A 13243-nucleotide genomic window follows, 5' to 3' on the forward strand; every position below is an offset into this window, starting at 1 on the left:
ATTAAAATAGATAACGGTTTATATCAGAGGCCTTCAAACTATGGTTCGCAATAGCAGGTTTTGCATTTTGATCATGTTTTAAAATTTGCGAATGGAATAAACATTGCAAAATAATCAGAAAAATATAAAAACTGACTTGCATAATTGAATTTTATTTTAATTTAAAACCGGTGTTGAAAATTAGTCACATTTTTGGTTTCCGACAACCAATGTTTAACTCCGTAGCCTTGTAATTTTTAATCCAACCCAGAAGACAAGGTAACTCTTGGATCAAGTATTGAAACAAATTAGTTTTTTGGGGAACTTTTTGAGGGAACTAACACGCAGTACGCACTCAGAACCGTCAGTTGTTTCGCTTTTCCTTTTTTTCAGTTGAAAACATTTTAGTGCACCAATGGAGCATAATTCAATTTTGCGTGAATTTCAGGATATTCTTCATTATAAGTAGATTCGGTCACTTCGATGATTTAGCTTTTGAAATTCTAATACAGCATAAATCAGGGCACGGAATTTCCTCTCGTTAGCACGCCATTGGCGACCAAATATTTAAAGATGGAGAGTAATTTTTATCTTAATTGTTGTGTTTCAAATCAAACTGCAATTCATATTTTTCCCCGAGTGGTGGGGAAAATATTCGAACGCAATTCCGGTAAACCTTCGAGAACGCAAGATTTGAAATTCGCTGGAATGATATACTCAGAATTTAAATAAATGAACCCTCCTAACAAAATTTGGCCCTGACAAGTTGTATTTTTTTTGCCGAAAGGCAGTGGTATGATATTGGATACATTGAAACCTAATAATAGAAATTTTATTTAATTTTTTTTTTTTTTGATAAATATGTTTTCAATAATTATGTTTCAATTTTTCTACATCCGTTCATAGTTTTGGTTACCAAAAAGATATAACATTTGTTTACATTTTATAAATTGTTCATATTTTTAGTGAAAAAAGTGGAGATTTTTTTCCAGAACTGAAATTTTTAGTTCAGAATGAGTTTTAATTTACTTCCATTATGTAGGAATCCTTTTTAGGGTCGATTCTAAAAACTCATAAGATTGTTTTTCTTTTGACTTTCTAAGAATAAATTTTTTAGAAAGAATTAAGAATATCACGTATCAAAGTCCTTTTCATTTCAAGACAGACTCGAAAGAAGGGTAACAAAAAACCACATTTTGTTTAATTTATCAATCTTTGTTTATGACAAATATTTTAGTTACAATATTTATCTTGACATTTTGCAATTTATTTTAGATTATTATACAATTTTTCAAGTTTATTTTCAGACATTTATTATTAATATACAAAATAATAATAAAAAAACTGGGTTTTTATTAATTATCTAGGTCCAAGTGGGTCTGGTGTCTATGTTTTGCCTCTTAAATAGTATCTAATATTCAGTTTCTCAAAAGTTTTGAATTGGAAATCCCTTTTTAACTCTGAAAATGCTTTAACAAACCTATGCATACATAAGCAGCAGTTATATGGATATCATTACGTGTTAAAAATGCAGTAAATAGATAAATTTTTCGGGGCCTCGACTGTGGACTACAACACACAGCTAAAGAAATTGTACTTTCATAAAATCTCTACTTCTAACACTATATGAATGCACTTTATCAGAAAATCTGAAAAACAAACGAGGCAAAGTTGTATATCAATTGAAGATAAATAAGTAATTGCTGTTACAATAATAATTTCAGTTCAGTTCAGCTTCCTTCTCATAAAATTTTATTTCCCAGAATGTTTTGTATAGCGTTTAGAAGCAGAAATCTCTGCTTCTAACACTATATGAATGCAATTTATAAGAAAATCTAAAAAACAACTTATGCAAAGTTGTATATCAATTAAAGATAAATAAATAATTGCTGTAGCAATAATACTTTCAATTCAGTTTACTTCTCTGAAAATTTTATTTCTCAGAATGTTTGTTTATTCACAGATGTCAGTTTTGTGAATAATCAAGAAGACTTTTTGTTTGCATAACGTACATGCATCAACAAGTCTTATAATCACACTTGGGAGTCCGCTTTAAATGGATTCGCTATGGGGAATGGAGAAAAAAAGTAGCTCCGTGGGTTACCCAAAAAGAATTCCGTTTATAAAAAGTTCTAAAAGCATCGTTGTTACTTAAAGGAAAAAAAGTGACAACGCATGGTTGCAAGATCATTGATGCATTTAAACGTTAACAAATCCTCGTGGTAAGAAAGGAAGAAGTAATAGATGTTTTCATTGGGGAGAGAGGCTAATGAATCTATTTGGATAAGGAATGAAGGAACTCTTGTACCAAAAAAGCTATAAAAAGTTCTTAAAAAAATCAAAATTGTTTTTTTCAATAGTAAGAGCAAAGCCATTTTATTTTTAGATAAATACCTATTTTTTATATGCAAAATTTATTTAAAATAATTAAATACAATACCATAACAAGAAAATAAATCAGTCACTTTTGAGGCATTAGGTGATTAAAGCTGCTGAAGTCAAATAAATAAATCAGGCGTTTTGTAACAAATTGTCTAAAACACCCGATAATAAAATGTTGAATGTAAATCTATATTCAAAAATAATTTAATTTATAAAATTTAGAATTTATGAAATAATGTTTAGAGCAATATAGTCAAAAGTTTCACTTTTTCAAAGGTGACATTTTTACATTAAACTGTTCCTTAATATTGTTTCATAACTACTAACTTTTACGCATTTTACGCAAAATTTATGTTTTCTATTTATTTCTTAAAATTATAAATTTAATGTAAATATTTTTCACCACAACTACATATAAATTAAACATATGAATTCTATGATGGCATGTTTGAACTCGAAATACAATACAAAATATATTTCTGCTGATAATCGTAATTCAATTTTCATTTTACTACCACTGGAAGAAGAAATTCTCGGAAAGATTAGAAGTCTGCGGAAGATCTGAAGAAGATACGAAATTCAAACAGCACAGAAAAATATTTTATTGCCTGCATTGAAACAGTTTCATTCAAAAAGCTCTCCCGAACAATTGAAAATGTGGTTTGATTCTACTGTTCTTAACTAAAAAAAAAAAATATAAAAAAATATAAAATTAAAAAAAAAAAAAAAAAAAAAACTTAAAAAACTAAATTTAAGAATTTTTGGAAAAAATTCAAGGTACTTAATAACATAATATATAATATGATACAGCCTAAATTTATCAAAGCATTTGGTTGTGTAGCCAGCATAATTTAACGTTGGTGCACTACTTCACAAATTTTTTTATTTAAATCATAAAAATACATTGATAGTATGCAAAATGAAAAAATTTGCACCATGAATAACTTTTGACTTAATGATTTGGTTTTTACGTATTATTCAATTTTAAGTGTTAAGGAAGATAACTTGAAATAATGCTAACCATTTAAGATTACCAAACACTAAATGTACTTTTTTTCTGAATAAATAAACCAAAGGTATTCAAATGGTTAAATTAAACAAATCATTTATTTTCATTCCTTTTTATAAATAATGAACTTACTTAAAATTCATTAATATCGAGGCAACAAAATTAGACAAAGCTCTGTAATTTTCGGCAAAAACAAATCAGATGGCATAGACAAAAACTTTCCGATACAACTTCATAAAAAAACATCAGGAAAAAAAGGTAAATTTACGGCACAAGCAAACTGAAAGCCAGTAAAATGGTAATTTTCTGCGATAAAGTTCCGCAAAATGCTGGTCGCATTCTTATCTCTAATGAAATTCTAATAACTCTTAATGGTTTTAGGGCAAGAACAGCAGCAGCAAAGATTTCAGAAAAACAAAACAAGAAAACACGATTTAAAAAAAAAGAGCTATTATTACCCAGCATACGACCCGAAAAGCCACCCTCGGGTTAAACAAGGTATGATCTTGTAACCTTTCGAAGGGATGGTCCAAATTGTAGATCTCAAGTTCTGGAAACGTGTGTGGGTCAGTCACCTTAGCTGCTGCATAGGTAAAGATAAAGAGTAAAGGGTAAATGTTGGGTGGTTAAATAATAAGACAGTTTGTCTTTTTTACATGTTGGAAATATAACAGTTCATTTGGTAGGGGGGAAATGAAATTGTAATGACGTGATGTCACGATTACTATTGTTCAACCTTTTCGATCACTTCCTAGTGCATTATATCTAATTAAAACGGAGTCGGATGAATATTCTTCATTATAAGTTAACATTTAGTCTTTTAAAACTGTTTTAAATTACTAACCTTAAAATGTTCGTGTCTTTACCTTGAACTTTATCATCAAAAAAAAAAAAAAAAAAGGAAAAGAGTATAAGAGGTAGAGAGGTATGGTACTTGCAACAATTAACAGGTTAATAAATAAAATTACTTCCTTTTGTCAGTCAATATACATTTTTTTAAAGAATTTTTTTATTAAAATATATGTTGCCATTTATTTCTCTTTATTGCGAAGGTGAAAAACAAGCGAAATTACATTTAAAAACAGCTGAATTTCCTAGGTTTAGAAACTTGTAAATGACATTTCTGTTGATTGTTTAAATAATACGAACAACTTCCTGATATGAATGTGCAGAGAGCAAAATAAAAAAATGTTAGCAGCTCGTAAAAACTTTTGATCTAATTATCGGATTTTCACGTATTTGGACTCAGTCTTAACGGTTGGCGAGTCAATCCTTAAAACTACTAATTAGTGTAGACGATATTTCAAATCAAGAAATCAGATACAAAAACGTATTTTATTTAAACTAACATTCCTTTTCTCGACTGATACGGATTTATAATACTCAAAATCTGGGGGTAATCACAATCAAATAAATATGGCCTTGCCACTTGCGTTGGCAAGAAATTTTCCCAGATATGCTTATAGGCTTACTGAAACATTCAACTGTAACTAAACGCTCGGGGTTAAGTATTCAATATCTTATAGAAATCAAAACTATTCTATTTATATGATACGAGGCACAGTAGTTTTATTTCTGGGACAGTTACCTGCCGACCAGTGAGAAAAACGGCTTTAAGTAAATCTAAGTAAGCTGATTAAACGGTGCTATCTTCTTAGTTTTACAAGGAAAAAACACAGAGAAAAAAAGAAAACAATCATACGAGGGACTTCGAAAGTGTGGGATCCATGTTTTTTTAAAGAAAAAAAAACGCGTTCGTTAAAAGAATAGTTTTATTGCATACTAATAAAGAAATCAGAATAAAATATGAAAAATGAAAGTTAAAACCTCCTTAAAAGGAATCAATCCTTAAGAATTCGAGAACTAAATTCTTCAGCAATAGCGAAAAAAAAATAATTAAAAACTTTTAACTTTATGGTAAGTACATCCGGTCGTAAGCCCAATAAAAATATTTTTTTTCAACAATTTAAATATTAGACTAAAAGTACATAAAACTTACAAGATTTCCAAAAATATAAAAGAAAATAGTAAATCATTTCCGCTTTAATGATATATAGAGCATATTAAAGTGAAGGTCGCATATAAAGTATATCTCTGATTCCTGAAAATCCTCGAGATTATTTATCTTTTAATTGAAGAGCTTAGTGGAAGAACCGACTAAGAGACATTTAAAAAAAAAATCGAGATTTTTCGGGGAAAGTTCTTATTTTAGTTTTATTGAAATATGTAACATTAATTTATATTGCTAAATCTACTCATTCCGAAGATACTCAGAGAAAGAATCGGCTAAGTGACAATATTTGAGTATTCATCGGGTGGAAGAACCGGCTAAGTGACAATATTTGAGTATTCATCGGGTGGAAGAACCGGCTAAGTGACTTGACGACAAATAGTCAATTGAGAACGCTAGAAAATTTCTTGCTTGGCATCGAACGCTAAAGCGCGGGGCGAAAAAAAAAATTACCATAATCAACAATTTTCTCCGGTACTTATACCTTTCGATAAGCTGTATAAAACCTATTTCCTCAGTACCCATAGTAGATATCATAATGCGTATATTAGTATATATAGTACATATTAAAACAGCACCAATTAACTAATATAATTAATACCTATTACGAAAAAGTTTACTATTTATCGATTATTACTTTCAAATTGTAAATAAGAAGGTGCTCATCAACAATCTTTAAGATGCTCGCTTAAAATATTAAGTGTTAAATTCGAAATGATAAGCGTGCTTATATGCTTGACAAATCTAATGGCAACTTTTTCATAAAAATCGGTATGGCTCTGTGGAGACAGATTAAATCTACATATACACGAAACACAGAGATAGATAGTTCTTTATTTTGTTTCCTGTTAGCAGAGATTGCGTGCTGATGCACATTATACTTTTTGTAAAAGCAAATCAGAGCTCTATTGGCATCGGGCTAATCACGAGTGGTTTTCGTGGTTCTTATCTCTATGGTTCTTACCTCTTTAAGTTTCACTTAAAAAAATTCTTCATGATGGTGAATATGACTTCGCTCTTTAAACAGGTGTTCTCTTGTTTTCGAAATTTAACGCTAAGAAGTTAAAAATAAAAAAAGCTGCATATTCACTGAGTAAATTAGTGTTTAACGGCAGAAATTCGTGAAGTGATTACCTAAATTATGAAACATGAGAATTGCGTAGCTAATCATCAACGCGTAGTATACCATGATAGAATAAAAAACAACTTTATTTTTTTAGTAGAAAAATTGTAAATAATTTGTATTGGGGGGACTGGAAAGAAATGTCTTTTCGGTACATTTGATATTTGTTACCAAGATTTTATTTTTATTAAATAATGTATTCATCCTCATTAGCAACAACCTTTCAATGCCGGATCAAAAATAATCAAAATGGATCGAAAAAAATTAATTGGTTTTTAAGACTAACGAAAATTTAATGCGCCGAAACGACATTACTTTCCGCTCCCCCTTATATTCCAATAACTATACCTAGATAATTTTTGTATTAAAACTAATTAAAATACTTTTATTTAATTTCAGAAATACCATTATATGTAAAAAAATGACCCAACATTTTGCAAAAGTTGAGCTCACGCTGTCTCTGAATCGTTTTTTTTAAATCGGTTTTCGGACTAACAAGGCTAGATAAAATTTGATACCAGTTTGTTTCAAATTAAGGTAGCTAAAATATCATTCTATAAGCCAAAATATATGGGTATTTATTTGATTTTTTCAAACAAAATTGCATTTGATGAAAAACAAAATCATCTGTGAAAACATAGAAATGATACGCACCAAATTCATTAAAATCTTCCTTTATAAAAGAGTTAGAATCCAATAAATAGATCCCAAACATTTTGAGAGTTATGCCTTCACAAACATACTAAAAATTTTGAGAGTTATGCCTTCACAAACATACTAAAAATTTTGAGAGTTATGCCTTCACAAACATACTAAAAATTTTGAGAGTTATGCCTTCACAAACATACTAAAAATATAATGATTGAACGAAAAAAAACAAAAAGGAGGAACTTAAGCTCTCATTTACTCAAAGTCACTGAAGTGTCACTTAGTCGGTTCTTCCACTAAGCTCTTCAGTTATACTAGCTCAAAATGTGGTTCAAGGGGATGAATTTAATTTAAATAAATTTCACACCGACACGCGCAATGGATGTACTCTAAACTTCAATCTAAGCTTTATTTCGCTCCATTTCAGTTAATGTTTAGATGTATTTCATTTTCAAATAATAAAAAAAATAAAAAGAAAGAAAGAAAAGTAAAATATATCAAAAATGAATTAAAGAAAAAAACACTTTTTTTTAGAGCGAAACTCTTTTATTATGCATTTCTGTTGTACAACTTAATTGTATTTAAAATATGTAAACACACTGCATATTTTTTAATAGGATAGTCATAATAAAGATATTCTTAATTCTATGATAAAAATACGACGCCAAGGGCCTAGGAGATTTTCAGAAACAATATTTAGGAAGTACTGAAGAAATGTATGCAGTAATTAAATAAAATTTAAAAAATTATAACTTACCCTAAAAATACGGATCGTAAATATTGATTTATCCAAGGATACTACAATCACAACATTGATTGGAGATGGGAGCACTATAACCAGAAGCACCATTTTAAAACTGTGCAGGAGAACGTTATAACTTAGAAAGCGCTTTTGAAGAAACCACACTATAAAATGTTATTTCTGTGTATTAATGTTATCCAATGAAAATTCGAGAAATTCGTTACGTATCTATCTTGAAAAAATATCAATCAAATATCACCTTTGGCAAAAGTGCGGCTAATCATTATACTGAACCGTCTTAAAATTATACTATAAAAGCCGCCTTTAGATAAAAAAACCGTTTGTTTGGCGGACCGTCCTGTCCTGAACCGTGTGCCATTGAACTTCACATTCAATTTAATTCAATCCCGCCTTTAAAAAAGCCACGTTTTTTGTTAATTAAAATCTGAAAGAAAATACATTTTGAATTTGCAAGTTAAAAAAAACAAAAGATATCGTGTTTCTAAAGATCATTTACCTCTGAAATGTAAATTTCTTTTAGGTGTTTGATTTTTAAGCAAATATTTAACAAAAAAAATCTTAAAATCATTATTTTATTGTTTATAAGAATGCACGTTTTTTCTAAAATGATCCAAATTAAATAAATGTGCAAATATGTTATATAAAAAAAAATAGTAACGAATAAATTTTTGTAGCTTTTTACTTTCGAAATATAATTTTTGATTCAACAAATTTTTGAAGAAAGGAAAAAGCATAATATTAGTTTATTTAATAGAATCTAATACGTCTTATATTATCATAAATGAAGCGAAAGAAAAAATTTTAGAGAAGGAAATTGATTAAATTGTGCAGCTGAAATTCATATATCTCGGAAATCAGTATCTTCATAAAATAACATTAATTGCACTTAATTTCCTGTTTTTTTGGGTAAAGCATGATCTTCCTCGCAATAAGCCGTATGATGAAGTTAAGCTCGCAAAACTGTAACTAAATCATTTTATGTAAACAAAGTTATTATTTTAATCTAAGAAAAAATACAAAATGGAACCAACTCCATAAATATCGAAAACAGGAAAACCCGTGTAATTAACCTATCGTTAACGAAGCACATATGATTTTTCTTTGAACGTGTAATATTAAACCTTTCTGTAAATTTTAATTGATTTAAAAGTTAAATTCAGGAAAATAAAATTACATTACCACTACAGTGTAGAAGATTATTTAGCTGCAGTGCTAAAATTTGTTTCATTTTTCAAATTACCATGGTAATTTATAAACTGCTGAGGTAATCTGTACTCGAAAAAGTAAAAAGAGCTTTGATGGAACAACAGTTTCTGAATGGTTTAATTAAATTATTTTTCGATATCTAAAAAATGAAGTTTCTGCAATCAAATCAGAATCAATAATTTTAAAATTATTCTTTGAATTTTATTCAGAGTATTTAATCTTATTTTTTCTTTATGTTAATTTATTCTTAACATTATTCTTCGTAAATTTATTCTTTATAATCGGTAAATACAAAGAAATACCTTGGTTATATTGATAGGAGTTCATAATGGAAAATATACGTTAATGTAATTTCTAAAAAACACCATTTTGTTCTTATAGGTTTTATTACCTAAAATTAATATTCTTAGTTTTATTCAGTTATTAACCATGATATTTCAGTTTGGAGAAGTGAATATAAATCCAATTTCTGAACGGTAATTTATTTACAGAATAAATGTTTAAATATTTTAAATTACACAAGAAACATTATTACAGCAACTAATTTAAAAAAAAAACAATTAGAAATCCTTAAATTTACTACCAATCCTCTAAAATCCTAATTATAAATCCTCTAATAATCCTTTGGAAATTAAAATAAAATATTTAAACGAACTTTTTGAACCTCCAACTATAAATCTACCGAAAACATTTTCTTTATTAAGCACCGAAATTATACAAAAATTTACTGTTAGAATTACAGTCAATATACAACTATCATCATTTTAAGCAAATTTTGTTGAGGTTTTCATTAAAAATTAACAGAATAAATATCTAAAGATTTTAAATTACACTAGAAACACACCTAATTATAAACCCCAATTAAAACTAATTATCTATTATGCCATTTTCTGAATCATTTTATATTTTTTTTCATAATAAATCACTTTGTAAATTAAAATAAAATATTTCTTTCTGAACTTCCGACTATACGCAAAGGAATTTACGGAAAACATTTTTTTATTACGCTCCGAAATTATACAATAATTTAGAACTGCAGTCACTAAACAACTATCACCATTTTGATGATGGTGTGATGTTGTTAATGTCATTTTTTCGAGTAATTAATTACAGGAACCTTAGGTCAATCCGTTCCGTGACACAGAGCTTTTAAAGCCGGTTCCAAGCTGTTCTGATGATGCCGTTCGAAAACAGACAGAAAAGTTTAATCAGTTTCATTTTAAGAGAAGATTTGAGACATTATTTACATCTCTTTTTGTTATAATTAAACGATTTTGCGCAAATTCAAATGTTTTGAAAACAAACTTTTCATTCTAGTACAAAATATTTTCTAACGCTGCATAATTATATAAAATTTTCATTTAGAAATTGAGAATTTGATCGGTGTATTTTAAGTATAAAGGTCAAACCACTTTTAGTAAGAATACTCTTTACGCTTGTAAAAATCGCGAATTGTATTTTATTATTCCTTAAGATTTATAACTCTAATCACTGTAGTTTGATTTTCTGATCGAAATATACAAATATTGATAAAAGAATTATCAGTAAATAAAGAATAATGACGTCACGAGAAAATTATTCATTGAATCAATCAAACAATCAACCGTTTAACGAATAACAACTGCTAACGTGCAAACGATAAACTTCTCAAAAGTTGAAAAAATTTGGAGCAGGCTCCAAACGCTACGTTTAGCGGAACAATTCCATTCATATGGTATATAAATCGATGTTTGGGCACTAAAAATTGAGATTTGTGAGACTTGGTACATGCCTATATGGAAGTGCTAAACCCCTTTATTTATGATGAATCCTTGATCCTTGTACATAAACAAGTTTTAAAAAGCATATTTCAGTATGTTTTCAACAAACTACTGCCAACAGACTGTTACAAACTGCTGTTACAGAATATTAGCACATTAAACGGAGATCATTTTGGAACTTTATGCTCCGGCACAATATTATAAGGTCGTACCATCTAAACTGTACAATAGTACATCGAGTTTTGACTATCGTAACGTATATTTAATGCATAAATATGGAAGAAAATGTATTCAGCAACTTTCAGTAATTAGAATCGAAGATTAATTCTATAAATTAAACGCTAATTCTCGAAAATTGTTTGATAAACTAATCGAACATTTTAGAACACAATTCCGAGTAAATGTTTTTAACACAGTTAGTATGGTGTAGTATGAGGTATCAAAAATTAACCAGCTGATCTAAAAAAAGAATATAAGATATACGTCATTGTTTAGATATTTTAATAAAGTGGAAATTTAACTGTTATTAGATTAAGAAAACTAATTTGTTATTATGAAAATATAACCCTAACTAAATTGTCACATTATTATTGTCAACTGGAAACTTCCTATTTCAACCATTCATTATAATGATATCGACAACTTATTTTTATATTTAAGCCACCAATAATAATTAAGATTACTTTTGCTTCTACATGAATGAATATCTGAATACTTAAGTGCGAAAAACTAGTTTCAATGACGTCAAATTATATTCAATGTCAGTTAATAGATTAATATAATCAAGGTCAATATAAGAATAGTTTTTAAACCCTTCAATTATTACCGATTTAAATTTCAAATACAATCGAACATACACGTGGACATTAAAAAAATATGGAAGTCTAATACTGTCAATTTTTGTTAATTTTACTTGCAGATGATGCATCTAAATTTAGCCAAATCCTGTCAAAATGCAACTGAATTCAGTGTATTTCGATTCAGTATTATAAAAACTATTTCAAAGTTCTTAGAATTACTAGGAAGATGTTTATTAAAACTATACTACTTAGCGCTCGTTATTTCTACGGTAGCAAGAGAATTTAACGCAAAGAATGTTAGAAGATTGACATAAAATAATTACAGTTTATTATTTAGAATAAATTAAAATTTTATTTGATACTATTGTATTTTTTTAATTGCGAGAAAAATTTGGAGGTTACTTTTAAAACACTGAATGAGCAATGTATGGTACAGCATTGTTGTGTTTACGTGACTGAAACCGGTTTACACTTGTTTACGTCCGTGTATCAATGGTTAACATTGTACTGCAATAAATTAAAAATAAAAACAAATAGGAAGTATATAAAAAATCCCCTGAATAAAAACCCATTACATGTGTGTTTAAATATAAAAATATTGCATATCAACTCGTGTAAAATAGGTAAGTACTATTAAGAAACTGCAGGAGGCTAGTAATTTGGTCTAATTATTATAATATATTAATATAATACACGATATAACAAATATTCCATATTTATATAAGATATCGACTAATTTATCCAATACACAATACGATCGAAATTAATCGAATTGTCGATTTTTAAAAATACAACTTTTTTTTATTTCTACCCACTACTTATTTATCTATTCTTGCTATATTCTATTGGTTTTTTAGCATATTTTTGCGTTGTTCTATACTTAACATATACTATCCACTCATGTCAAAATTTAAAACAATGTTTCTTGTCAGGCAACAATAGCCCAAAATTTCGTTTAGATTTCAAGGAATAAGAAAAAACCAAAACTATGTTTGTAAACAAATAAAACTTCAGACACAATATCCAATCAATTTTCGTTTTATCTGAAATAAAACAAAATAACTGAGGATATTACCACAGCATAACCGTGGCCTTCAGGCAAGGTCGAACCAAGGCCTTCTAACTACCCACGCAAAACAATTTCGGCAAAATTTAGGGCAACAAATCTAATGGAATAAGAGAACAATTTGAGGAAGTTATCAGCAACACATTAATAATTGCTATTATCACTTTTTGGTCTGAATAATTTTACTTCTCGTACAATAAAAATGAAGATTATCAATGATACAAACGACTGATTAACGGGCTATGGCCGTTACGATAAAAATTGATTAATTTTAATTTTTAATTAAAACTGATTTTTTTAATGGAGTTTAATAAAATTTTGTGAATGAACAAGGTAAAAATATAAAATATTCAGTCATGGCGAATTAATTTCAAAGGGTGTCAAGTCAATTCGTCGTGAGTGTAATTCGTCGCGAAAACAATTCGCCGTGGAAACAATTCGTTGCGGTTACAATTCGTTTCTGCGACGATTCACCGTGAGCACAATTCGTCGCAGC

At 28.4% G+C, this 13243-nt stretch overlaps 1 protein-coding gene across 6 annotated transcripts in view; it reads right to left on the minus strand.

Moving 5' to 3' along the window:
• The window catches only part of LOC107438138 (uncharacterized), a 114404-nt gene that overhangs the window by 54063 nt on the left and 47098 nt on the right, over positions 1-13243 (minus strand). The window contains exon 1 of one of the 6 annotated variants that reach the window (XM_071188230.2): positions 7910-8028. The exons of the other annotated variants lie outside the window; for them this stretch is intronic. The gene's annotated coding sequence lies outside the window, so the exon portion shown is untranslated. Of the gene's footprint in view, positions 1-7909; positions 8029-13243 lie in introns of those variants that run through there. 6 annotated transcript variants of the gene reach the window in all.

This window comes from Parasteatoda tepidariorum, chromosome 12 (genome assembly GCF_982258835.1).
Source record: "Parasteatoda tepidariorum strain Cologne lab strain chromosome 12, Ptep-v5.0, whole genome shotgun sequence".
NCBI lineage: Eukaryota > Metazoa > Arthropoda > Arachnida > Araneae > Theridiidae > Parasteatoda > Parasteatoda tepidariorum.